The 27,442-nt window shown below is 41.5% G+C and overlaps 1 long non-coding RNA gene across 1 annotated transcript; it reads left to right on the forward strand.

Moving 5' to 3' along the window:
• Positions 1–10,148: 10,148 nt before the first annotated feature.
• On the forward strand, positions 10,149–26,956 carry LOC117073447. Its single transcript, XR_004433238.1, has 3 exons — positions 10,149–10,201; positions 12,371–12,559; positions 26,363–26,956. It is a non-coding gene; the product is annotated as an uncharacterized LOC117073447 (long non-coding RNA).
• Positions 26,957–27,442: the final 486 nt, after the last annotated feature.

Genomic DNA, 27,442 nt, shown 5'->3' on the forward strand with positions numbered 1-27,442 from the left:
GCTCATCCTCCGCCTGCCGGGGTACTTGATCACAGGATGCCTCTGACTTCTCCTGCCTTTACCCAAGCAAAGGATTTTCCTTGTCCTCCCACCCAAGAGTGACGGGGTTGACGTGTGCCCTTGCCTCTAAATGATAAAGCTGAACCTTTGGGCAACTGGCAACTTAAGAATAAGGGGAGTCCCAGGCATGCTCCCCCTTCAGTAACAAATTCAGTGACATCACTGTATGAATAGATGAAATTTGCCAAAGCTCTGTTTAGACCACTAACTCACTCACTCACAACTAGGTTTCAACTTTTCCTTTCTAGGTTGTCTTGGGTTTATGGTAAGAGAACATTATGAAGAAAAAAATAGATCATAAAGCTTCTTCAGGAAGCTGGTTTCATATGGTGGTTTAGATTTAAATAGTGATTGTCTAGCACCATTTGAAATCAGTGTTCTTGGGGGAGACCAGCTGCGCCGCACTGCCAACAGCAAAAGAAATGAATGGGACAGCTCGGAAGTATTTGAAAGCAACAGCAGGACGGCTGTGAGAACCTGCCTCACATGTAGCTGACCCGTTCCTCACCCCTTCCAACAGTGGTGGCATATATCACAAATGGCAGTCAGGTCTTTGCCGTGGCGGATCCAACCAACTGTGATCGAAAGTTTTCCAAAAATAAGTTGTGTCTGTATTGAACGTGAACAGACTGTCTTCTTGTCATTATTCTCTAACAATACAGTATAACAATTATTTGCATAGCATTTGCATTGCATTAAATATAAGTAATCTAGAGACGATTTAAAGTATACGGGAGGATGTGTGTAGGCTGTATGCAAATACTACACCATTTTCTATCAGAGACTTGAGCATCTGTGGATTTTGGTATCCAAGGGACTTTCTGGAACCAATCCCTCAAGGATACCAAGGGATGAATGTAATTGTACAGGATATCGCATTGTTGGAATTTTATACTTCTTTGTGGAATAAACCTATAGCACTTAATGGATAGTGCAGACTCATTCCATCGTGCCTGGGTTAAAGGGCCCAATGTATGCTGGATTTAGTAAGGTGTGGGCCCCCCCAAACATCACGTCCTCCTGTGACCCCTTAGAGGATGACTGATTTCTTTTGGTGTTCAGAGTCAATATCATTTTCTAGCACCATCTGAAATCGGTTATAATGATTGGGGAAGAGCACCATGACGCTGATTGATGACAGGAAATGTATTGGTGACCCTTGGGTCCATGGACAAGAACTAAGAAAACAAATGCAAAGCAATAATGCAAAGGTGATTTTTTTCTTCTTCCAGTTTCTAAGTTGAGTTTCATTGACCTGAATTGCATGTGGTATCATACTAACAAATGGTTCACTATTAGCATATCATGAATGGTTTAATACTTTATAAAAATTCCACAGAATTGGTGGGGGTTTTGTTTCAGTGATGGATACCTAGAAACACTCCTGGGGAAAATGGATGACTGGCTTAGATGATGGGAAAGGAGCAGCGAGGGAGTCAATTCTGTTGTCTACGAGATGCTGCACGAGCTATCTCTCAACTCTCCTCTCTTACCGGGCTGAGGAGTTCCCTCCGTGGTTAAACAGGTCATTTTCTTACATAAGGAAAAATGGTCCAGAGAAACTGGGTTTCTGTGGCTGAGAGAGAACTGTGCTAATATGTGTTGGTTCAGTTTAGAAGGCAAAGCAACGAAAGCAGGTTCTACTTGAACGAGGATCCTAGAGCATACCTTTGATATGGTTTGGATGTTTGTCCCCTCCAATCTCATGTTGAAGTGTGATCCCCAGTATAGGGGGTGGGGCCTGGTGGGGTGTTTGAGTCATGGGGCGGATCCCTCGTGAATGGCTTGGTGCTGTCCTCACTTAACGAGTTCCTGCTCAGTTAGAGGGAGCTGGTTGTTTAAAAAAGCTGGCACCTCCTTCCTCTCACTCTTTCTTCCTCCCTGTCTCGCCATCTGACACGTCTGCTCCCTCTCTGCCTTCCACCATGAATAAAACATCCTGAGGCCTCACCAGGAACCGAGCAGGTGCCAGTGCCATGCTTGTACAGCTGCAGAACTGTGAGCCAAATAAACCTCTTTCCTATATAAATTACCCAGTCTTAGGTATCTCTTTATAGCAGCGTAAAATGGACTAACACAATCTCACTAGAAGTGAAGTCCTAAGACCGAAGACAATACTGAGTTTTTAGGTCCACTCAGAGGCAAAAATGAAAGGTTCTTTAGAGCAGCATGATTTATAGTCCTTTGGGTATAAGCACATGTACCCTAGAACTTAATGTATAATTAAAAAAATAAATAAAAAAATACAATAAAAGGCTCAAGAATGAGCCATCTCAGCCACTCTCCTCCTGGGTCCCCTGAGTGCGGCTCCCAACACTGGTACTGTGCCGACCGCCCACCTGTGGTCCCCGTGTGGCGTCCTGGAGAACTGCAGGGGCACCTGGTGGAATTCAGACCTTGCCCTTCTGTTTTCCTTCTGGCCTGGAAAAGCCACTGGCCTCACAAGAGTTAATATTGTATCTACCCTGCTTAAGCTTTCCCGCCCTCTCACACCACCTCCCTCCTTTTCCCGCCTGCCTGTCACTTGTCTGGAAGAGGCCTTTTCTCCTTGGGGCTAACACATGCAATTTGTAGTCAAAACATTCTGTCTACCACACAAATCCAACGAGAATCAGGATCATTCCACCACATCTTTTTCTATCCTATGGTTATTATTTTCTCAAAACTCTTTGTCTTTTGCTTTCTTACCTATTCGCTGTTTTCCCTGAGTAATCTTATTTACTCCCCTGGTTCCAAATACATCCCTATGTGTTGATTCCCCTCAAACTAGAGCTCTAGCCTGGGGTATTTTTTGAGACCTCTTGCTTTTTATATTTTTAGTGGCTCCTAAGTATAATAGTTTAGCCTGCTCTTCTAAACTTGTCTCAATTTAATCCATTTATGCCTGAGGTTGCAGTTTTTAAAATTTTTGCCCTCAGACCTTGGCGATGACCTTGAGCAGTGGGAGACAGACAACTCCCACAGGTTTAGCGTTCCAATAATGGAACACTAGGCATATAGCCAAAGCCATCCACATTGCCTTCTCCCCAAAGCCAGCTCTCCCTGCTCTGCCCCATGGTGAAAGCTGTGAATATCTATGGTCTGTGACCTCTTCCCTCTCCCTTACCCACATCCACACTCAGCACAACTTGTTGCTATTCTCTCTCAATTATCTCTTTAGAATCCATCCCTTTCTCTGCTCCTCCTAGACAGCTTTCTGTCTCCTAGACACCCCTCACCATTAGTCTAGCTTTGCTGTAGCCACCAGTTAATCTTTGTAAAATACACACATGAGCTGGGTGCGGTGGCTGGTGCCTGTAATCCCAGCTACTCAGGAGGCTGGGGCAGGAGGTTGCTTGAGCCCAAGAGGTTGAGGCTGCAGTGAGCCATGATTGCATCACTGCACTCCAGCCTGGACGACAGACCATGATCCCATCTCTTTAAAAAATAAAAATAAAAATAGTTTAACCACATGACCTTGCTCCTTGTCCCTCACTTTTAGATGAACTCTTATGTCAACCAGGTACCAGACACTTCGTGACCCCACGCCTACCTGTGTCACCATCTTCTGGCTGTGCTTCCTGGGGCCTGCATTCTGTGCTCACCCAGCTGCTTGCTGCTGAGAACACTCAGGTATCTTGGCATTTCTCAGCCTGTGTCTGTGCTGTTTCCTCTGCCCACATCTCCCCTCTCCTCTTCCTCCTTGTCAGCTAGGGACCTCCAGCCCCTAGGGACTGTCAGCTGGGGACCTCCAGCCTGCAGCCCCTGGCTCAGGTGTGAACTTGTCTAGGAAGCCTTCCTCTGCCTTCCGCATCAAGGCTTAGATCCCTGGCAAGGGCTTTCTTCTCTGCCCCGTCAGAGCCCGACGGCGCTTCGCATGTTACACTCTGATGACTGATACCTACTAGGCTTCTCTGCGAGGCTGGAAAATCCTTGCTCCTAGGAGAGATGACAGACAAGAACAAGACATGCTGTGTATACTCCGTTCTTATATACCACACGAGCTATCCTTTATGTAGGTGTCTGTGGCAAATCTTCCTTCTAGGCTGCAGCCTCCACTTTTCATAGTTTCTCTCCATTTTCATTTGCCATGTGCATGAGGAATAAAAACGACTTCCAATGATGACCAAAATAAAATTGAAGAAAATAATACTGCTTCAAAGAACATTTCTAAGACCATAAATATGATTTTGATGTATCTTCCATTATGGATTACCCATGTGGTTTTTTTCTTCTAAATCCATAAATAGGAATTGTTTAATAGGCTAGAGAGCAATGAAAAGCATAATAATTAAGGATTGTTGTCCTCATTTTATAGGAGAGCAAACAAAGACAGAAAAACAGATGTGCCTTAACCAAAAAGGGCAGTCAATTTATGCTAAGCAGACTGAACCCCTTTAAAAGTAATCATTTACAGCAACCAAGGGCCAAGCATGTGATCACCACCCTCCCCTCCCAACAGCTCTGAAGCAGGGGTAGTGTTTCCCCAGCTTATGCATGAGGAAATAGATGCACAGAAAAGTCAAGTAACTTGCCTGCAATGCCACGGCCAGTCAACATGAGGGCTTGAATTACAAATCAGGTGGCGGTGGCGGTGGCGGTGATGATAATAGCAGCTTATCATCATCATTGAGCTCTTATTTTGTGCTAGATACTTGGTAAGTATTTTGCATGAATTAGCTCATTTAGTCTGACTTTCAAAACAGCCCTTTGAGGTCAGTGTTATTATCATCATTCTCATTTTGCCACGAAGAAACAAAAGAATTAAATAATCCAAGATCGTCTAACTGACATTTCCAAGCAGGAGCACAAAACCCGGATCTCTGTGACTCCTGTGCTCTTAAATCAGCACTGCTCTTTTCAGTGTGGGAGATGGCATAAATGAGTGTGTTCACTTGCTTTATTGTGGTCCCCTTGATCCCCACCTACTGGCATTCATGCCCTGTGCCATTCCTTCCCCTGGAGTGTGGACTAGACCTAGTAACTTGCTTCTAATGGATGGAATATGTCAAAAGTGATAGGATGTCACTTCTGAGACTAGGTTACAAATAGACTGTGATTCTGTTGTCTTCTTTCTCAGGCTTGCTCCCTCACGACGTGCTCTCTCTCTCTCTCCCTCTCCTCCCTCTCTTCTCTCCTCTCCTCTCTCTCTCCTCTTACCTCTCTCGTGCACGTACTCTGGAAAGCCAGCTACCGTGTTGGGAACTGCCCAGTGGAGAGGCCTACATTCCACAAGGAAGTGATGTCTTTAGCCAGTACCTCGCCAGGACCTGAGGCCTGCTGAGAGTCACCTGAGTGGCCTTGGTGGGTCTTCTCTCAACGAGCTTGCAGGTGACCGCTGTGCCAGCCAAAATCTTGATGGCAGCCTATGAGTGAGTGACCCTGAGCCAGAGGACCCAGTTAAGCCATGCCCAGGATCCTGACCTGCAGAAACTATGGCATAATAAATGTTTATTGTTTTATGCCACTAACTTTTGGGGTTAGTTATGCAGCAATAGATAGCTAATACAGTTCACAGTATCCTTATCTAGCCTCAAACATTCTGCCTTTAGTATCTAATTTTCTTTTTCTTTTTTTTTTTTTTGAGGCGGAGTCTCGCTCTGTCGCCCGGACTGGAGTGCAGTGGCCAGATCTCAGCTCACTGCAAGCTCCGCCTCCCGGGTTTACGCCATTCTCCTGCCTCAGCCTCCTGAGTAGCTGGGACTACAGGCGCCCGCCACCTCGCCCGGCTCGTTTTTGTATTTTTAGTAGAGATGGGGTTTCACCGTGTTAGCCAGGATGGTCTCGATCTCCTGACCTTGTGATCCGCCCATCTCGGCCTCCCAAAGTGCTGGGATTACAGGCTTGAGCCACCGCGCCCGGCCTAGTATCTAATTTTCTAACTTTTTAGATAACCTTTTTTGGGGGGGATAATTTTAGATTTACAGAAAAAAGGCAAAGACAGCATAGAGAGTTCCTTTATATTTCTCTCCTAGTTTCCTCTGTTGTTCATATGTTATAAAACGATGGTTTTGGGTTTTCTGAGACAGCGTCTCGCTCTGTCACCCAGGCTGGAGTGTAGTGGTGATCATAGCTAACTGCAGCCTGAACTCCTGGTTCAAGGGATCCTAGTACCTCAGCTTCCCAAGTAGCTGGGTTCACAGCATGTACCACCACACGTGGCTAATTAAAATATATAATATATATATAAATGTTTGAACATATTTATGTATACATGTATGTTTAATATATATATCACTAATATATTCTGTTTAATATAAATATATATTTAAATACATATTTTTATATATCTATTTATATATATATAAATAGATATATAAAATAGAGACAGGGTCTATGTTGCCTAGGCTTTTTTTTTCTTTTTTTTTTTTTTGAGATGGAGTCTCACTGTCACTCAGGCTGGAGTGCAGTGGTGCGATCTCGGCTCACTGCAGCCTTTGCCTTCCAGGTTCAAGCAATTCTCCTGCCTCAGCCTCCCAAGTAGCTGGGACTACAGGCATGTGTCACTATGCCTGGCTAATTTTTGTATTTTTAGTAGAGACAGGGTTTCACCATGTTGGCCAGGCTAGTTTTGAACTCCTGACATCAGGTGATCCACCCATGTCGGCCTCCCAAAGTGCTGGGATTACAGGCGTTAGCCATCGCACCCAGCCGCCGAGGCTATTTCTTAATACTAAATCAACATTGGTACATTACTGTTAACTAAATTTCACTCTTTATTCATATCTCTCTAGTTTTTCCATTAATGTCCTTTTTCTATTTCAGGATTGGTGTCATATTTTTAGTAGCCTAATAGATATCGTATTCCAGGTACACCTCTCTGTGTATATGGAAAGACAGAAGAAATATACACATAGATTTGCTAAAATGTGGGAGCTCCCTCTACAGACAATAAAGGAACATTAGCAAAGTCTTTAGTTAGGTGGTCTTGTTTATAACTGGAAACATAATAGTTACGGTAATTTAACTCAAAAACTGCTATTATGTGAAATTACTGGGGGAAAGTGGGACAAACAAAAAAATGGTAAGACCCTAACCAGTCAAAAATGCTTTTTAAAAATCAAATATACCTTACTAAAAAGTAACAATATTTTAATACACTGAAACTTTTAATTTTAACTTATTAGTAAGTATATCAAATATTGCTCCAGATTTACAAATCGTCATTTTCCACTATGATGCCAATACACATTAATTTGTATATAATATGCAAATACTTAATTTTCCTGTAACTATTCAAATGGGAAATATTCAACAAAGAATACTAATTTCCTTCTTAATTCCTGTGCTGTGTGAACCAAGTCCCTTGAACTTTCTGGGTTTGTTTACTTTAGTATCAATTTATATTACCAGAATTTTACAACAAAGTTGTGTAATACAGTCTTTTAATACTTTTAAACACTTTGCAGTACAAAACTCTGTATTAAAAACTTTCTATTTCCTAATTGCTTAAACATTTAGCTGCATTATTTGTAGCTTTTCCAAGTGATGCTTAACGACAATCCATATAAAACTAACATTCTCAGGAAAAGAATAAGTGGTACTGCCTAGAGAAAAAAGTCCCTCCTACTTATCACATCTATCCTGGTTGAATTTTTTTTTTTTTTTTCTTTTTCTGAGACGGAGTCTCGCTCTGTCGCCAGGTTGGAGTGCAGTGGCACAATCTCAGCTCACTGCAACCTCCACCTCCTGGGTTCAAGCGATTCTTCCTGCCTCGGCCTCCCGAGTAGCTGGGACTACAGACGTACGCCACCTCGCCCGGCTAATTTTTGTATTTTTAGTGGAGATGGGGTTTCACCATGTTGGCCAGGATGGTCTTGATCTCTTCACCTCATGATCTGCCCACCTCAGCCTCCCAAAGTGCTGGGATTCCAGGCATGAGCCATTGCACCCGGCCTGAATTTTTTTAATATAACAACGAGAAATATCATTATGAGAAAATAACACATATTTATTTATGAGAAAAAACTAGCTTTGTATAGATCTAAAAAAGCCATTTAGTGAGATAGGGTTTTAAAACTCTTCTTGGTGACCTAACAAAAAACCCAAACAAAAAAGAAAAAAAAAAAAAAAAAACAAGAACAAATTTGAAGCTGATTCACAAGAGTTCAAGTCTTGATGGCCAGGGTTTGCTGCTTAGTTGACTCTGAGTGACTAAGCTCTTCTTTGTAGTCAACTCACCTGTTTCAACAGTTGACGAATAAAAAAAAAAAAAAAAAAAAGGACAATAAAATACGTGCAGAATGAGGGGGTGCCAAAGGAGAGAGAAATGAAATCTAATTGGAAAAAAGTGAAGCCAAACATAGTGTAAGCTCATTCACAAGACATTACTACCCAGAACTCTGAATTTAAGTTTTCTCTTCTCCATTTTCGAAAGTGTCAGATGACAAGAAAGGAAGATGTTTACTAAAGAACAGCAGCACGAATTATTTCTGTATTGTAAATGATAAGATATTCTATTTTGAGATTACTTTATAATTCATTTATGTCTGTTGTGCCTAAAATCTTAGCTATTCAGAATGATGACAGCTCCTCAGATACTATGGAAGTAATACATCATCAAAGGCATACATTTATTCACTCTTCCGTGTTAACTAAAGCAGAATGTATAGCGCAGAGACTTTGTAAACGACTCTTACTTAACTGAAACTACAATGGAATCTGTACTAGCCATACACAATCCACTATACAGTGTTCTTTCCTTTAGTATTGAGGTAAAATTTCACATAACATAAAATTTACCATTTTTACCATTTTAACCATCTTAAAGAATACAATTCAGCGGCCTTAGTACGTTCACAGTGTTGTGTGACCATCACCACTCTCTAACTCTACAACATTTTCATCACCCCAAAAAGAAACCTGTACCCATTAAGTAGACATTCCTCATTTATTCCTCCTCCCAGCTCCTGGCAAAATCTGCTTTCTATAGACTTACATAGTCTGGACATTGCATGTAAATGGAATCATACAATAGGTATGATACATGATACATACATACAATAGGGATGATACATGATACATACATACAATAGGGATGATACGTGATAGAAGGTACCAGCCTCTTCTGACTGGCTTCTTTCACTTAGCATGATGTTTTCAAGGTTCATCCATGTTGTAGTGTGTATCAGTACTTCATTCCTTTTTATGACTGAATAATATTCCATTATTTGGATAGACAACATTTTGTTATTCCACTCACAGGTTCGACTGGCATTTGAGTTGTCTCGTTCTTTAAACTTTGATTTCTGTCAATGTAATATATATCCATAGACTAACAAGTAAGAGGGCACTGAGTCCCAGAGCAAACAGCTGTTCTCTGTCCTACTCTGTTCTCCCGCAGGCAGCTGCTTTCACATCATTTATCTGTTTCTTCTGATAAATGATTCTATCTGTTACTTACATTTTAAAATGCTCATACCTCTATGTCTTCATTTTGACTTTATTTTTTGAATTTTTTTACTATGGGAAATGAGAATTTAGCTTTAACTCCACTACCACCTGTACACATATTACTCCATTCGCCTTCACAATTTAGTTATAACATAGTTTTCTGTTAACTCAAGAATTGGTTTTGATAATTATATAGATACTGTTGATATCATAACTACATAGTTTTAGATTTCCTTTTAAAACTTTTTATAAACTCTGAAATGAAAAATTTCATCATTTAAAATTTAATTCACAATGTATTCCTAACAATGAATTCCTAAACCTTATAGAACTGTAACATTCCCCTCGGCATTTTCAGACCCTGCACACAGTCACTGTGTGTGTGTATGTGTGTGTACACATCCTTCAGTTTTCTGACAAAGGTCATTTTTTTAGGTTTTTAATTTTCCCGTATTTCATTGATCATTTCACTGGTTATGGAATTCCTGACTGGCTCAGACTTTGGTTTTCTAGCCCTCAGTGCTGTGAAGAGGTCTGATACAATGCTGATTTCTGGCCCTTTTGCTCTGGAAGTTTTGAGGAGATTCTGTTTGTCCTTTGTGTCCTTTAAATTTCCTGAGTTTGTGCCATAATAGAGGTCTTTTTCATTTAATATGCCTTTTTTTTTTTTTTTTTTTTTTTTGACAGGGTCTCGCCTCACTCCCTTTGCCCAAGCTGGAGTGCAGTGGTGCGATCACAGCTCACTGCCGCCTCGACTTCCCAGGCTCAGGTGATCCTCCCAGCACAGTCTCCCAAGTGGGTGGGACTACAGGCGTGCACCACCATGTCCAGCTAGTTTTTTATGTTTTTAGTATTTACTTCCATTCTACAGCTGTTAAAACAGAGGCATCAGAAGGAAGAACAGCTTTCCTCGGTCAGTGAGGACTGGAAGAAGCTCTAGGGTTTTCTCTCCTCCATTCCATCTGGGTATAATGGCCACCCATTGCAGTGGGCTTTGCTCTTTTTCCAAGAATGGAGCTTAGAACCCCACAGAAATTGTGTTTTGTTAATAAGCTGATGGAAGAATTTTTGGCGCTGATTTTAAATTCCCATAGTCTGCTTCTAGCGAAGCTCCAACCCGCTCATTTACTCTTTCTCCTCTTTAGGGGCCAAAGAACAAAGTGTAGCCAACTGTTTTGAAGCCACCCTGTTTTGAAAAGGCTTTTTCCACTCAGGTGGCCTTGCGCCGAATGGCCAACCCTGCCCACTGTATGGAAACAATAGATGCTGCCTTAGAAGGGAGCAAGCTGGCACTGCCCTGGTATGTGGGTGCGGCCAGGAAGCTTTGGGCCAAACTGTGCAGACTTGCTGTCTCAGGATTAGCACTTTCTACAGCCACAGCAGAGACGAGGGGCAGGAGGCACACAGCCCTTCCTCCTGGAGATGAAAGGGGTCTGTAGGTGGATGAGGACCTTGTTCACCAAAAGTCACAGGAGGAAGTCAAAGAGGAGGAGGATAGAAAGATAGTGGTGCTTCTATCACCTACAAATTCTGCATCTATGAAAAAAAAAAGTCCACAGAATTATGGCCCTGAACCAATCTGTATCAACCCCGAACATGCTGGATGCCACCCACTGTGGGTTGGGCAGAAGATGGTGCAGGCCTGGCAGAAGTTGGTAACCAATACTGTGCCAGAGGCTTGGTTTGGCAGGAGGTGACAGGACAAAGGTACCAGAAGATGCCAGCTGGGTGCCAGCCTTCTTAGCTGTCAGAACTGGTCTCCGAAAAAAGGACAGCCGTCGGGTATGCTTTTGTAAGAGGCAGTTTTACTCTTGCAGACAGCTGCCTCTCCCTTCCTTCCTGTGACTGAACAGGCCAGAGAGGAAGGTCAAGGTCAGGCAGGAGAACAAGGACAAAGGCATAAAGTGTGGATTGTACATGGACTCCTGTTCTAATCCAGTTCATTTACCGGCTTTCTATGTCAAAAAACAAAAAATTAGAAAGTTGGATGGGAAAGATGCTGGCACAAATGTAAATGTGAACTGAGTTCCAAAGGAAAAGAGTCAACAGATAACAGATTCTTGTGGGCACCGTAGCTGTGAATGACTTTGAAATGGCCTTGGAAAGGGTCCTGATGGGCATAAAAAAAAAAAAAAACCCACTAGCCCCATTTTCCCTATATAGAAGCAAAGGTCAATAGCAGTACCTTGTTGAAATGTCTGGGAAGTGAAAGTGACAGAGAAAAAGAGGATTGTGGACATATGCGTTGGCCTTTTTTATCTGAAGGTGCTATGGCTGGTGAAGATGGGCTGCGTTCTGGGACCCTGGGAGAGCTGCTCCTGAGCTCATGTCTCTGTGCCAGCAGCAGGAGCCCCTCAGTGCTGTAGACTGTGAGGTCTACTGTGAGTCCAAAAGACCAGACACGTGACGCACTCCTCTGCTTTCTGGAGCATAGTATCAGCCCTTAGAAGCAACTGTTCGTCTCTCCTTTAGTAGCTCAGCAAGAATTCAGTTCAGTAAAAATTTATTGAGCACCTACCCTGCTCCAAGTACTCTCTAGGCACTGAGAGGTGGGGGGAGGTTTCCTGTACTGTGCCCAGAACTCTGCTCCTCAGGCTTTTCTCAGCTCAGGATATGGGCTTAAGCAGCTAAACTGATCGCAAGTGCCACCCTTCCATGCTACTAAAAACCCCCGCTGTTCTAGACAAAGTTGATGTCTAGCTCAACATACCACACCTTCTCTCTGAAGTCCTTAAGTTCTGAGACAGGGATCCCAGGAGGGATGCAGGACTCTTGATGTTGAATGAGAGGCAAGACCCTCTGCTCCTGTTGCTTGACCCTCTCCCAGGTCCCCTAGAGGAAAGGCTCATCCTGTGGTGTCTCCCTCCTAAACCAATCCCCGTGCATCCCTCTGTTTGTGCCACGTCCACACACTAATCTCTCTGCCTTGTGTTTGCAGATGCTGGTGGGATGGAGCTGCAGTGTGTGTCTGGGGAGCAGATTAAACACTTTCTGCCCCAGCCTGTCTTATCTTGTCACTGGTTAGCAGTCCTTGGAAGAATAAACAATCCACACAAGCTCCCAGAAAGCAGGAGTTCCATGATTGATGACCAGAGTCTCATAGCACAGAATTCAACTCTAAAAACAGGTTTGTAGTTGACCAGACTCCACCAACTCAGATATGTCCACCCCTAGCTTGAAATGGAAGGTGAGGGGAAGGTCGAGTTCACAGCTCAGTACTCCGAGGACTGTCTCTGGTCAGGTTCCAGATCAGAATAGACCACTGTCCTGTCACTATCAGTCTAACACATGGGATCTCTGGTAACACACATAGTGCATTCTGCTTTGCATCACTCATATGCACATTTTTCTCACCAAGTAGACTATAAACTTCTTGATTCAGGGTCCATATTGCCAGCATATGCCTAGTATAATATAGGTACTCTCTGTGTTGAATCAAATTGGTATGGAAAGTACTATTCCCTGCAGATTGTGGGATTCTGGAGGATTAACCTATGACAGAGCTTTATATAAACACACATTTGCTGAATGTCAGCAATGAAGCAGCCCACTGCTGCTGACTCCAGGGAAGTCAGGAACACCCACACTGAGCAGAAGCCCTTGTGGTTATCTTAGGAACAATGACATACCTCTTATCATTCCCCATAAATGGGAAAAATATTGTGCTTGGCCTGCCTTGAGTTTACTTTGGGGCCAGGTTGTTTTCTGACAGTTCAAAGAACCACTCATATGTAGATGGCGTTCAGGAACCGGGAGCATCCGAATCTATACATTTTAGCCAGAAATTTCCCCTATATTTTATACCTCAAAAGGAGTTCAAGGGAGCAGATAAGGTTGGTAGAAGTACAGAAGAGAGGAGGGGTGCTGCACTTCCCCATATCACTTCTAGCACATCTCACAACTAGGAGTTTGAATCTATTACCTTTGTAGGAGTTCAGTTTTCAAGTTCAGAGGATTCAGCACCATGGTCAGAGCCAACGACATAACAAATGTGAACCTAAAGGAAACCCTCTCTGTAGGAGGAAAATGAAGGGAGTCTTGCAGAGAAGTATTCTCTGTCTTCCCCTACTCTGAAAACCTCTAAGCCAATGCTTAGGTTAGCCAGAGGAAAAAACCATACAACTCCCAACTCCATGTTATGATAGGCCCCTTCTGTCTTCAAGTGTTGCCTGAACTAGGAACTATAGGTCTCAATCTGAACTTATCCCAGTGTCTTTCTCACTTTGGCAGTAAGTTATGTCTTCTCTTTTTTGTGTGATTTTTTTAGAGACAGAGCCTTGTTCTGGTGCCCAAATTGGAGTGCAGCAGCACAATCACAGCTCACTGTAGCCTTGACCTCCCAGCCTCAAGTGATCCTCCCACCTCAGTCTCCCAAGTAGTTGGGACTACAGGTGTGCACCACCACACCTGAAGAATTATTTTTTAAACATTTGGAGAGATGGAGTCTTACTATGTTGCCCAGGCTGGTCTCAACTCCTGGGCTCAAGCAATCCTCCTGCCTTGGCCTTCCAAAGTGCTGGGATTACAGGCATGAGCCACCATGCCTGCCCCCTCCTTTTTTTGTATTTTTAATTGATGTATCACAGTTGTATATATTTGTGGGGTATGTGTGATATTCTGACATATGTATACAATGTGTAATGATCAAATCAGGTTAATTGGGATATCTGTCATCTTAAACACTTATCTTTTTGTGTTGGGAACATTACAGTTCTTCTAGCTATTTTGATACAATAAATTATTAACTATAATTTTCTTACTGTACTGTTGAATACTAGAACTTCTTCCTTCTAATTTTATTTTTGTACCCATTAACCAACTTCTCTTCATTCCTCCTGCCCCCGCTTCCTGCCTCTCCTCTGATAAACACCATTCTACTGTCCACTTCCAGGAGATCCACTTTTTAAACTCACACACATAAATGAAAATATGTGACACTGGTGCCCAATAACATGTAGTTCCATCCATGTTGCTACAAATGACAGGATTTCATTATGTTTGTGGGGAAATAATATTTCATTGTGAATATATACCACATTTTCTTTATCCATTCATCTATTGACGGACACAGGTTGATTCCATAATCTTGGCTATTGTGAAGAATTCTACAGTAAACATTGGAGTACAGATACCTCTTCGATATATTGACTTCTTTTGGATATATACCCAGCAGTGAGACTGCTGGATCATATGGTAGTTTTCAGTTTTTTGAGAAGTCTCCATACTGTTTTCATAGTGGTTATTGTACCTTACATTCCCACCAACACTATAATAGGGTTCCTGTTTCTCTGCATCCTTGCCAGCATTTGTTATTTTTTTCTCTTTTTGATAATAGATATTCTAACTGAAGTGAGTTGATATCTCATTGTGGTTTTGATTTGCATTTCTCTGATGATTAGTGATGTTGAGCATTTCTAATCTACCTGTGGCCATTTGTATGTCTTCTTTCGAGAAATGTTTACCTAGGTCTTTTGAACATTAAAAAAATCAGATTATTTGTTATTTTGCTATTGAATTGTTTACATTTCTTACATATTCTATTTATTAATTCATTGTTAGATGAATAGTTTGCAGATATGTTCTTCCATTCTGAAGGCTGTCTCTACACTTTGTTGCTTCCTTTGCTGTCCAGAAGCTTCTTAGCTTGATGTAATCTCAGTTTTCTATTTTTCTATTTTTGCTTTGACTTCCTATGCTTTTGAGGTCCTACCCCAAAAAATATTTGCCCAAATCAATGTCCTGTAGCATTTCTTCAGTGTTTTCTTCTAGCAGATTCATAGTTTTAGAATTCAAGACTTACATTGAAGTCTTGAATTCGTTTTTGGTTGATACTTGTATATGATGAAAGATGGGGATCTCATTTTATTTTTCTGCATACAGATACACAGTTTTCCCAGCACCATTTATTAAGGAGACTTTTCCCCCCAATATGTGTTCTTGGTTCCTTTGTTGAAAATGAGTTGGCTTTAAGTACACAGACTTATTTCTGAGTTCTTCATTCTGTTTCATTGGTCTACATGTGTCTGTTTTTATACCAGCACTATGCTTTTTTCGCCACTATAGCTCTGTAGTATAATTTGTTTGTTTGTTTGTTTGTTTTTTGAGACAGGGTCACTCTCTGATGCCCAGGCTAGAGTGCAGTGATGCAATCTCAACTCACTGCAACCTCCGCCTCCTGGGTTCAAGTGATTCTCCTGCCTCAGCCTCCCGAGTAGCTGGGATTACAGGGGCCCACCACCACACCCAGCTAGTTTTTGTATTTTTAATAGAGACAGGGTTTTGCCATGTTTGCCAGACTGGTCTCAAACTCCTGGCTTGAAGCAATCTACCCACCTAGGCCTCCCCAAAGTGCTGGGAATACAGGAGTGAGCCACTGTGTCTGACCTGTCAGGTCATGTGATGCCTCCAGCTTTGTTCTTTTTGCTCAGGATTGCTTTGGATATTTGGGGTCTTTTGTGGTTTCATATAAATTTTAGGATTTTTTTTCTATTTCTGTGAAGAATTGTCATTGGTATTTTTATAGGAATTGCATCAAATCTGTATATTGCTTTGGGTAGTATTGTCATTTTAACAATATTAATTCTTCTGAAAAGTGAGCATGGGATGTCTTTCCCTTTCTTTTTATCCTCCTCAATTTCTTTAATGGATGTTTTGTAGTTTTCCTTGTCGAAGCCTTCTATCTCCTAAATTTATTCCTAGGCATTTTATTTGTAGATGTTGTAAGATTACTTTATTGGTTTCTTTTGCAGATTGTTGGCAGCTGGTATACAGAAATTTTACTGATTTTTATATGTTGATTTTATATCCTACAACTTTGCTGAATTTGTCACCTCTAATAGGTTTTTTTGGTGGACTCTTTAGGTTTTTCTAAATATAAGATCAAGTTGTTTGAAAACAAGGGTAATTCAACTTCTTCCTCTCCAATCTGCATGCCCTTTATTTCCTTCTCTTGACTAATTGCTTTGGCTAGTACTGTGTTGAATAAAAGCAGTGAAAGTGGGCATCCTTGTCTTATTCTAGTTCTTAGTGCAAAGGCTTTCCCCCTTTTCCCATTTAATATTAGCTGTAGGATTCTCATATGTGGCAGCCCTTATCACACTGAGGTATTTCCTTTCCTTCCTCTCCTTCCTCTCTCTCTTTCCCTTTCTTTCTCTCTCTCTCTCTTTCTTCTTTTTCTGTCTCTCTTTTATTTTTTAACATGGAGTCTTGCTCTGCTACCCAGGCTGGGAGTGCAGTGGTGTGATCTCGGCTCACTGCAACCTCCACCTCCCAAGTTCAAGCAGTTCTCCTGCCTCAGCCACCCAGGTATCTGGGACTACAGATGTGCACCACCATCCCTCGCTCTTTTTTTGTGTTGTTTTAATAGAGACAAGTTGTATTAGGGTTCTCTTTTACTGTATTAGTTCATTTTCACACTGCTGATAAAGACATACCCAAAACTGACAACAAAAAGAGATTTAATTGGACTTACAGTTCCACGTGGCTGGGGAGGCCTCAGAATCGTGGCAGTAGGCAACAGGCACTTCTTACATGGCAGCGGCAAGAGAAAACTGGGGAAGAAGCAAAAACAGAAACCCCTGATAAACCCATCAGATCTCATGAGACTTATTCACTATCATAAGAATAGCATGGGAAAGACCAGGCCCCATGATTCAGTTACCTCCCACTGGGTCCCTTCCACAACACATGAGAATTCTGGGAGATACAATTCAAGTTGAGATTTGGGTGAGGACACAGCCAAACCACATCATTCTGCCTCTGGCTCCTCCAAATCTCATGTCCTCACATTTCAAAACCAATCATGCCTTCCCAACAGTCCCCCAAAGTCTTAACTCATTTCAGCATTAACCCAAAAGTCCACAGTCCAAAGTCTCGTCTAAAACAAGGCTAGTCCCACCTGCCTGTGAGCCTGTAAAATCAAAAACAAGCTAGTTACTTCCTAGATACAATGTAGGTGCAGGTATTGGGTAAATACAGCCATTCCAATTGGGAGAAACTGGCCAAAACAATGGATTACAGGTCCCATGCAAGTCCAAAATGCAGTGGGGCAGTCAAATTTTAAAGCTTCAAAATGATCTCCTTTAACTCCAGGTCTCACATCCAGGTCACACTGATGTAACAGGTGGGTTTCCATGGTCTTGGGCAGCTCCACCCCTGTGGATTTGCAGGGTACAACCTCCCTCCTGGCTGCTTTCATGGGCTGACATTGAGTGTCTGCAGCTTTTCCAGGTGCATGGTGCAAGCTGTTGGTGGATCTACTATTCTGAGATCTGGAGTACAGTGGCCCTCTTCTCATAGCTCCAATAGGCAGTGCCCTAGTAGGGATTCTATGTGGGGGCTCTGACCCCACATTTCCCTTCCACACCATCCTAGCAAAGGTTCTCCATGAGGGCCCCACCCCTGCAGCAAACTTTTGCGTGGGCATCCAGCCATTTCCATTCATCTTCTGAAATCTAGGCCAAGGTTCCCAAACCTCCATTCTGTGTACCCACAAGCTCAACACCATGCAGAAGCTACCAAGGCTTGGGGTTTCAACCCTCTGAAGCCACAGCCTGTGCACTTTGTTGGCCCCTTTCAGCCATGGCTGGAGTGGCTGGGACACAGGGCACCAGCATGGGTACCCCTCTGGGTCTGGCCCACAAAACCACTTTTTCCTTCTGGGCCTCCAGGCCTGTGATGGGAACGGCTGCTGTGAAGGTCTCTGATATGGCCTGGAGAGACACTTTACCCCTGGTCTTGGGGATTAATACGAGGCTCCTTGCTATTTATGCAAATTTCTGCAGCCAGCTTGAATTTCTCCTTAAAAAATTGTTTTTTCTTTTCTACTACATCATCAGGCTGCAAATTTTCTGAATTTTTATGCTCTGTTTCCCTTTTAAGATGGAATGCTTTTTAACAGCACCCAAGTCACATTTTTGAATGCTTTGCTGCTTAGAAATTTCTTCCACCAGATACCCTAAATCATCTCTCTCAAGTTCAAAATTTCCACAAATCTCTAGGACCAGGGGCAAAATGTCTCTTTGCTAAAAGATAACAAGAGTCACCTTTGCTCCAGTTCCCAAAAAGTTCCTCACCTCCATCTGAGACCACCTTTGCCTGCACCTTATTGTTTATATCACTATCAGCATTTTTGTCAAAGCTTCTAGGAGGCTCCAAACTTTTCCACATTTTCTTGTCTTATTCTGAGTTCTCCAAACTGTTCTAACCTCTGCCTGTTACCCAGTTCCAAAGTCGCTTCCACATTTTCAGGTATCTTTTCAGCAACGCCCTGCTCTACTGGTATTTACTGTATTAGTTCATTTTCATGCTGCTGACAAAGACATACCCAAAACTGGGAACAAACAGAGGTTTAACTGCACTTACAGTTCCACATGGCTGGGGAGGCCTCAGAATCATGGCAGGAGGTGAAAGGCACTTCTTACATGGTGGTGGCAAGAGAAAAATAAGAAGGAAGCAAAAGCGGAAACCCCTAATAAACCCATCAGATCTCACGAGACTTACTCACTATCATCAGAATAGGACAGGAAAGACGGCCCCTATGACACAGTTACCTCTTACCGGGTCTCTCTCACAACATGTGGGAATTCTGGGAGATACAACTCAAGTTGAGATTTGGGTGGGTTACACAGCCAAACCATATCACAGGGTTTCACCACATTGGCCAGGGTGGTCTTGAACTCCTGACTTCAAGTGATCCACCTGTCTCACCCTCCCAAAATGCTGGGATTACAGGCCTGAGCCACTGTGCCTGGCCTGAGGTATGTTCTTTTTATACCAAGTTTGTTGAGGACTTTTTTTCAAGAAGGGACACTGAATTTAACTGAATGTTTTTTCAACATTCATTGAAATAATCACATGGTTTTTGTCCTTCATTCTGTTGATGTGATGTATCATGTTTATTGATTTGCATACGTTGAACCATCCTTGCATCCCTGGGATGAATCCACTTGATCATGGTGAAAGATCTTTTTAATGTTTTTGAATTCTGTTTGCTAGTATTTTGTGGAGGATTTTTACATGTATGTTCATCAGGGATATTGGCCCACAGTTGGTTTTTTCTTTTCTTTTTTGTTTTTGGTAGTGTGTTTGTCTGGTTTTGGTATCAGGATAATGCTGGCCTGGTAGAATGAGTTTCTCTCCTCTTCACTTATTTGAAATAATTTGAGTAGAATTGGTAATAGGTCTTCCTTAAGTGTTTGCTAGAATTCAGAAGTGAATCTGGCAGGTCCCAAGTTTTGAGTGGAGACTTTTTATTGTAGCTTTGATCTCATGACTTGTTATTGGTCTGTTTAGGTTTTCTATTTCTTCATGGTTCAATCATGGTAGAGTATGTGTTCAGGAGTTTATCCATTTCTTCTAGATATTTCAGTTTGTTTGTGTATAGTTGTTCATGATAGTCTAACGATTCTTTGTATTTCTGTGGTATTTGTTGTAATGTTTCCTTTTTTGTCTCTGATTTTATTTGTTTGGGTCTTCTTTATTTTTATCTTAGTCTAGCTAAAGGTTTATCAATTTTGTTTATCTTTTCAAGAAACCAACTTTTTGTTTTGTTGATCTTTTTAAATTTTTTTTTAGTCTCATTTCATTTATTTCTGCTCTGATCTTTATTATTTCTTTCCTTTTACTAAATTTGGGTTTAGTTTGTTCTTGCTTTTCTAGTTGCTTGATGTGCATAGTTAGGTTATTTTGAGTCTCTTTTTAAAAATATGGATGTTTACTGCTATAACATTTCATGTTAGTACTACTTTTTCTGTATCCTATAGATTCTTATATGTTTTGTTTCCATTTTTATTTTTTTCAAGAAATTTCTAAATTTCCTTCTTAGTTTCTTCACTGACCAATTGGTTGTCTAGAAGCATGCTGTTTAATTTCCATGTATTTGTACAGTTTTTAACATTCTTCATTTTATTTATTGTGGTCAGAAAAGATACGTGATATAATTTCCACTTTTTTGTATTTGTTGAGACTTGTTTCATGGTCCAACATATAGTCTGTCCTGGAGAATGTTCCATGTGCTGATGAAGAATGTGTATTCTGTAGAAGTTGGGTGAAATATTCTGTAAATATCTGTTAGGTCCATTTGGTGTACAGTTTCACTCTGATGTTTCTTTGTTAATTTTCTGCCTAGATGATCTTTCCATTGTCAAAAGTAGGATGTTGAAATCCCCTCTTACTGGTGCACTACAGTTTATCTCTCCTTTTAGCTCTATTAATATTTGCTTTGCATATTTGGGTGTTCTGGTGTTGGGTGCATATATATTTACTCTTGTTATATCCTCTAGCTGAATTGACCTCAATCATTATATAATAACCTTATTTATCTCTTTTCACAGTTTTTAAAGTCTATTTTAGCTTATATAGTTACTCCTGTTCTTTTACGGTTTCCATTGCATGGGATCATGGGATATCATCTTTCTATCCCTTCACTTTCAGTCTATGTGTGTCTTTAGAGGTGAAGTGAGTTTCTTTTTTTTTTTTTTTGAGACGGAGTCTGGCTCTGTCGCCCAGGCTGGAGTGCAGTGGCGCGATCTTGGCTCACTGCAAGCTCCTCCTCCTGGGTTCATGCTATTCTCCTGCCTCAGCCTCCCGAGTAGCTGGGACTACAGGCGCCTGCCACCTCGCCCGGGTACTTTTTTGTTTTTTTTTTTTTTTTTTAGTAGAGACGGGGTTTCACCGTGTTAGCCAGGATGGTCTCGATCTCCTGACCTCGTGATCCGCCCGTCTTGGCCTCCGAAAGTGCTGGGATTACAGGCTTGAGCCACCATGCCTGGCCTGAAGTAACTTTCTTGTAGACAGCATATTGTTGGGTCTTGTTTTTTAATCCATGCAGCTACTCTTTGTTTTTTTAATTGGAGAATTTAGTCCATTTACATTCAGTGTTACCATTGATAGATAAGGCCTCACTGCTGCCATTTTGTTACTTGTTTACTAGTTGTATGTAACTCCTCTCTTCCTTTCTTTGTCCTTCTTTGTGGTTAAGTGATTTTTCTCTAGTAGTATGTTTTAATTTGTTACTTTTTATTTTTAGTCTATCTGTTATAGGTTTTAGCTTTGTAGTTACCATTAAGCTTACAAAACACATTCTATAGTTATAACAGGTATTTAAAACTGATACCAACTTAATTTTGATCATCAAAAAGCAAAGACAAAAACAAAAGACCCAAACAGATTAACTCCCTTCTTCCTCCACATTTACAATTTTTGATGTCACCAATTACTCTTTTTTATTGCCTGTCTCTTAACAAGTTATTTTCATTATTATTTTAATAGTTTTGGCTTTTAGTCTTCCGACCAAAGATATAAGTGATTTAATTATCACAATTACAATATTACTATAATAATTACATTAGAGTCCTTTTCTTTCAGTTTGAAGAATTTCCTTTAGCATTTTTTGTGGGACAGTTCTGGTTGCTATAAATATAATAGTCTGTCTGGGACAGTCTTTGTCTCTCCATTTCTGAAGAATTTTTCTTGATACAGTATTCTTGGTTGGTGATTTTTTTCCTACAACACTCTCAATATTATCGTCTCCCTCCTGGCCTGAAAAGTTTCTGCTAAGAAGTCTGATGCCAGGAGTACTGGATCTCCCTTACACGTTATTTGCCTCTTTTCTCTTGCTGCTTTTAGAATCCTCTCTTTGTCTTTCATTTTTGCAAGTTCAATGTAATATGTCTTGGGATATTCTTATTTGGGTTGAATCTGATTGGTGATCTTTGCTCTTCTAGCTTGGGTATTTGTATCTTTCTCCAGGGTTGGAAAGCTTTCTGTTATTACTTTGAATAAGCTTTCTACCCCTTTGTCTTTCTAAGCTCCCTCTTTAATTCCAATAGTGAATATTTTATTTTTTGATGTTGTCTCATAGATACTGTAAGCTTTGTTCATTCTTTGTATTCCTTTTTCTTTTTTCTTCTCTGAGTATATTAAAATAATCTCTCACTGATTAATTCTGCTATTGATGCTCTATATTGCATTTTTCATTTCATTCATTGTATTTTTCAGCTCCAGGATTTTTTGTTTGGTTTTTAAAATTTTTTCAATGTCTCTATTAAATTTTTCTGATACATTTCTGAATTGATTTTCTGTTTTCTGGAATTTCATTGAGTCTCCTTAAAGCAGCTATTTTGAATTATTTGAGAGATCACACATCTCTATCACTGTAGCATTGGTCTCTGGCATCTTGTTTAACTCATTTGTGAGGTCATATTTCCCTGAATATTTCTGATGCTTGTAGAAGTACAACAGTGTCTGCATATTTAGGAATTAGGTATTTTAGTCTTTGCATTCTGGCTTTGTTTGTGCCTGTCCTTCAGAGGGTCTTCTGGATTCTAACCTGACTGACTGTTGTGTTCCCTGAGCCTGTGATCACTGCAGCCATCTCAGCACTAGAGGACACTCCAAGCCCAGGCTAGCCATGAGTTTCATGAGGACTCTGAGGTTGACATGGCTTTCCAGCCCAGATGGACTTAGGGAAGACCCCAGGCAGATACTGGACTGAGGGACCCGAGTCCAGAAAACTGTCCTTGTGGCCCAGACAAGTGTGTCTCCTACCAGATCTCTGCAATTCTCAACTGCAGCAAGAGGAGATGGAGTTGAGACTGGACCACTTCAGGAACTGCTGTGAGAAGTAGCTGGTGGGCCTATCTCATTGTCTCAGATGAACATGTATCACCCAGCTGGCATGAGTTGGGTAGTTCCTAGACTGCAGCAGTAGGGGCTACAGCTGAGACTGGGCCCTGTGGAATCTGCTATGAGAGACTGGAGAGCCCAGTCTCAGCTCAGAGGAGTTTATATCACCCAGCAAGTGTCTCACAAATAAGAGTTTCTTGTCTACAGTAGGAGGGGCTGGAGCTGAGTCTGGGTCTCCTTGGGATCTGCTAAAGGATGGAAGCTAAAGAGCCCATCTTGTTGGGCCAGACAAGTACACATCTCCCAGCAGGTCTCAGCACAAATAGGATAGTTCCCTGGTTGCTGCAGAGGGCAGGGTGCAGCTGAGACTGAGTCTACTTAGGATGTGCTATGAGATAGAGGTTGGCAAACGTGTTGGGGACAGTCAGACTTTTGGGTTGTGGGATATGGGCAAGTCTCCTTCTGGGTCCTTACATGAGCACCTCTGAACTGAGACATCAGCTGAGAAAGGCTGGAGCAGAGCCACAGGGCCACTTCCAGGTTCACTGCTGACACTGATGTCAGTGGGCAAATGAGTCTTTCTGCCAAGGCACTAGTATGCACAATTCCTTCTAGACTCCTTGGCAGATAGTTTTGGTTGCAAGCTCAAGGCCAAATAGGGCTGTAGCCAACAGCAGATCCCAAGGGGTCCCAGTCTCAGTTCTTGCCCCTCTTTCTGTAGTTGGGGAATGATCCTATCCATGCAGAAAGTTTCTTGGCCATTTCCAGGCATGAACCTGGAAGCAAGCTCACCAGATCAGCTGACCTGGGTGTTGGTCTGTACTTTCAAAACAACCCTCCTAGGTCTTGGGCCCTCTCAGGGTTTCACAAACTCCTACCTGAATCCTGAGGCTCCCACTGACGGACTTTTGACTGTAGATGTGTACAAAAATTCTTGTACCCATATTGTAGTTGGGGGATATGAGCAGGTTGCTTTCTATTTTGCCATCTTGGTGATGACACTCAGTAAATGCTTTCTTCATATTGATTTTCTGGTCCTGTTAATCTGTGAAATGGAGAGAGCCATTGTATCTCTTAGCTGTGTTAATCCAAATAGCTTAGTGATCATCCAAAACAAGGTAAGAGTCTGACTTCAAGGGCCCTGGAGGAAGATCCCTGGACCCAGAATCATTCCTCTGCCCCCACCTCTCGATGGCCCTTCTAAGAGAAAAGATACACTTATGGAGGTACAGAGTGATTCAGAAAGTAGGCGACACAGTGGAAGGGAGCTAACATCTGCTAAGCCTCCCATGTGTCAGGTATGAAATTCTAACTATCATTTCACCGGCACAGCAACTTGATGAAGGTGAAAGTGTCTAGCTCCCTTCCATTAGTACATGTACACAAACGTAAAGGCAGCGCACAGTTGTTGAGGTGTGCACTGTTTCCACAATGTTGAGGAAGACCATTCTTGTTAATAATCAAGTACTTGCCTTATGTGACAAAATATATGCTTTCCTAAATAAGTATATGAAGTTAAGTCACAGATCAAATCCTACTAATCTGCAGTTTACATTTAAGCACTCAGTAATTCCAGGCATGGTGCTAGGCACTTTACCTAATCTCACTCAATGTTCACAACAAACTCTGCAAAACACATAAAGTATTATCCCCATTTTTCAGGTTAAGATATGGAGATTTGCCAAGGCTGAGTAATGCAGTCAAGAGTTGCACAACTACTAAGTGACAGGGTCAGGATTTGAACTCATCTCTGCCTGACTTCCAAGGATCTCTGTGTTCTCAGACATAAGGAAAATCACAATGGAGAAAATACTTCAGTTATATATTGTAAGGAAAATATTATTTCTAATAAATGGAGTCAAAATTACTGAAGTTGAACATCCCATCAAAGTTTCTCTGTTACCCTACAAGGTAGAGAGCAGTGGGAAAAAGAGGGACAGTAGATTTAAGTTTTGTTCCTTGATTTGCTGCCATGCTGCTTCAGGATATAGAGTTACATTGTCTTCTTTTTAAAAACTCCTGTGGAATAGATCAGACTTGGATATGGAACTTAAACGATAGTTCAAGTGTTTTTTTCCTCTCATTTCAGGCTTAGAATCTAGCAAAGTTAGAAGGGAAATCCTTCCACTAGGCATGTAAAATGTAAAACAAGCCCCTGATAGTAGATGACTCTTTGCTTCTCTGACCTATACTAGAATAATGTATAAAATGGAAACTGCAGTAAATGAATATAACCAAATGACACAGACACACACCTGCACACCCACTGTCTTTGTGTCCGAATGCTGATACACTGCAAGTACAGTACAGTGACAGGGTATTCCTAGGAAGTTGATCAATGATTCTCTTCCACAATTCAGGTTTTATTACAGGTGGTATTCGTTAGCTAACTGCAATTAGTCAAGTACCTTGGTGTGCCTTCTTCAAGAACTCCTTTAAATGCTCCTCTTTTATTCTACTTTCAAGTTCCAAAAGCAGCTGCTTCTTTTATAGAAAAGCCTAATTGCTCTGGAATCTAATGCATGTCCTACTTCCATATCCAATTCTCCTCCTTCCTGTTTAATGGACAGCATTCTCATGACTCACCTTTGATTTGTGGGCTGGAAGGCACCACACCTTTTTTCGGTCCTGCCTGCACATATTGTTAAGTGTCATCAACTCTGGAAAAAAGCATTCATGAGTTATGTCAATAATACGAGACATTAAAAGAGACTTGTCCTACAAACAAAACAGTAAATGACAAATGCAAGTTGTTTTAGTCCCATGTGCATCTCTACTGCACCCTAGAGCCTATAATGATTCTGTTTTCTTCATGTTCATGGCACAAGGAATGCCTGAAAACTCAACATTAGATAACATGTGCCTCATTAGTATTTGTCCATTCTAACATTTTAAATTATTTTTGAATTGGCAAAAAGGAACAAAGAGAAGTGAAATTTAGATATCTAATAGATAGTGTAAAATAACAAAACAGCAGCCTATAAAGCAATGGAATGTGGCGACTGTGTGTTCTGTGGTGGTTGTTCTTGGTTTGGATGGTATATATCTCTGAATAATTTCCCAGTATTCACTCAATTTGATGCTACTATGAAAAACCACATTCCAAATAACTCTTGTGGCAGATAATTCCCATCTTCCCGTTTCCCATCCTAACAGAATACAATTTTGTTCAGAGGATGAGAGAAAATATGTCCCATTAAATACTTGCCTAATACATCGGGTGGCCTGTGACACAGGTCTGGTTAGTGATGCTGACAAAAGGCTTCTAGGTATTTACATGAACGCTGTTGTGTTTCTACTCAAGCACTGCTCCTTCTGCCTTGAGTGCTGATGTGAAGCCTAAAGCTGCGGCAGCCATCTTGCAACCCTGAGATGAGGAGCATGAGAATTACAGCCTACAGCTAAGGGTAGCAGAGAAGGATGGCAGGAGCCTGGGTCCAGGATGGCACCACTGCCTCCTTTACTAGCTTCTGACTTCTTATTGCTTGAAATAAACACCCATCACACTTGTTTAAGTCACGGTTACTGTGGTTCTTTGTTGCTTGCAGGTAAAGGCTGTAATAACCAATATAGTCTTATACACACCTTAGCTTCCATTTCTAAATTCCCAAATTAAAGCTATACATTTCTCTTAAATTCAGAGAGAAGCTATGTAACCATGTTGTCCTTGTCTGGGGTCTGGCATTGATACTCCACAACAGCCTCTTGTATTCATTACAATCAACTAGAGCCAGATGAATACTGGCATTAAATGGGGGAAAATGAAATTATAAACGTATAGGTAATCATGAATAGTTACTGAGTCTCACGGTGAGGGACAACTATGTTAAAAAATCAATGGAATTGGCCAGGCTTAGTGGCTCATGCCTGTAATCCCAGCACTTTGGGAGGCCGAGGAGATGGAGACCATCCTGGCTAACACGGTAAAACCCTGTCTCTACTAAAAATACAAAAAAGTAACTGGGCGTGGTGGCGGGTGCCTGTAGTCTCAGCTACTCAGGAGGCTGAGGCGGGAGAATGGCATGAATCTGTGAGGTGGAGCCTGCAGTGAGCCGAGATCGCGCCACTGCACTCCAGCCTGGGCAACAGAGTGAGAGATTGTCTCAAAAATAAAATAAAATAAAATAAAAAATAAATAAATAAATAAATGGAATTATAATAAATAAATAATTGGAATTATAACCTTTAGATGGGCAAAAGCAAGTCTGACAAGATGAAGTATTGCAAGGTTGTGGGGAAATAGGATCTCTCACATACTGCTTGTGACGTGGGTGAACTGGGCAACTACTTCAGAGAACGGTGTTTCCACATCTAATAAACATACCTTCTGCGCACAAGGGCTATGCAGAAGAATGTTTACTGTAGCACCATTTTGTAACAGTGA

This window comes from Trachypithecus francoisi, unplaced genomic scaffold (genome assembly GCF_009764315.1).
Source record: "Trachypithecus francoisi isolate TF-2019V2 unplaced genomic scaffold, Tfra_2.0 Lachesis_group4, whole genome shotgun sequence".
NCBI classification, from domain to species: Eukaryota; Metazoa; Chordata; class Mammalia; order Primates; family Cercopithecidae; genus Trachypithecus; species Trachypithecus francoisi.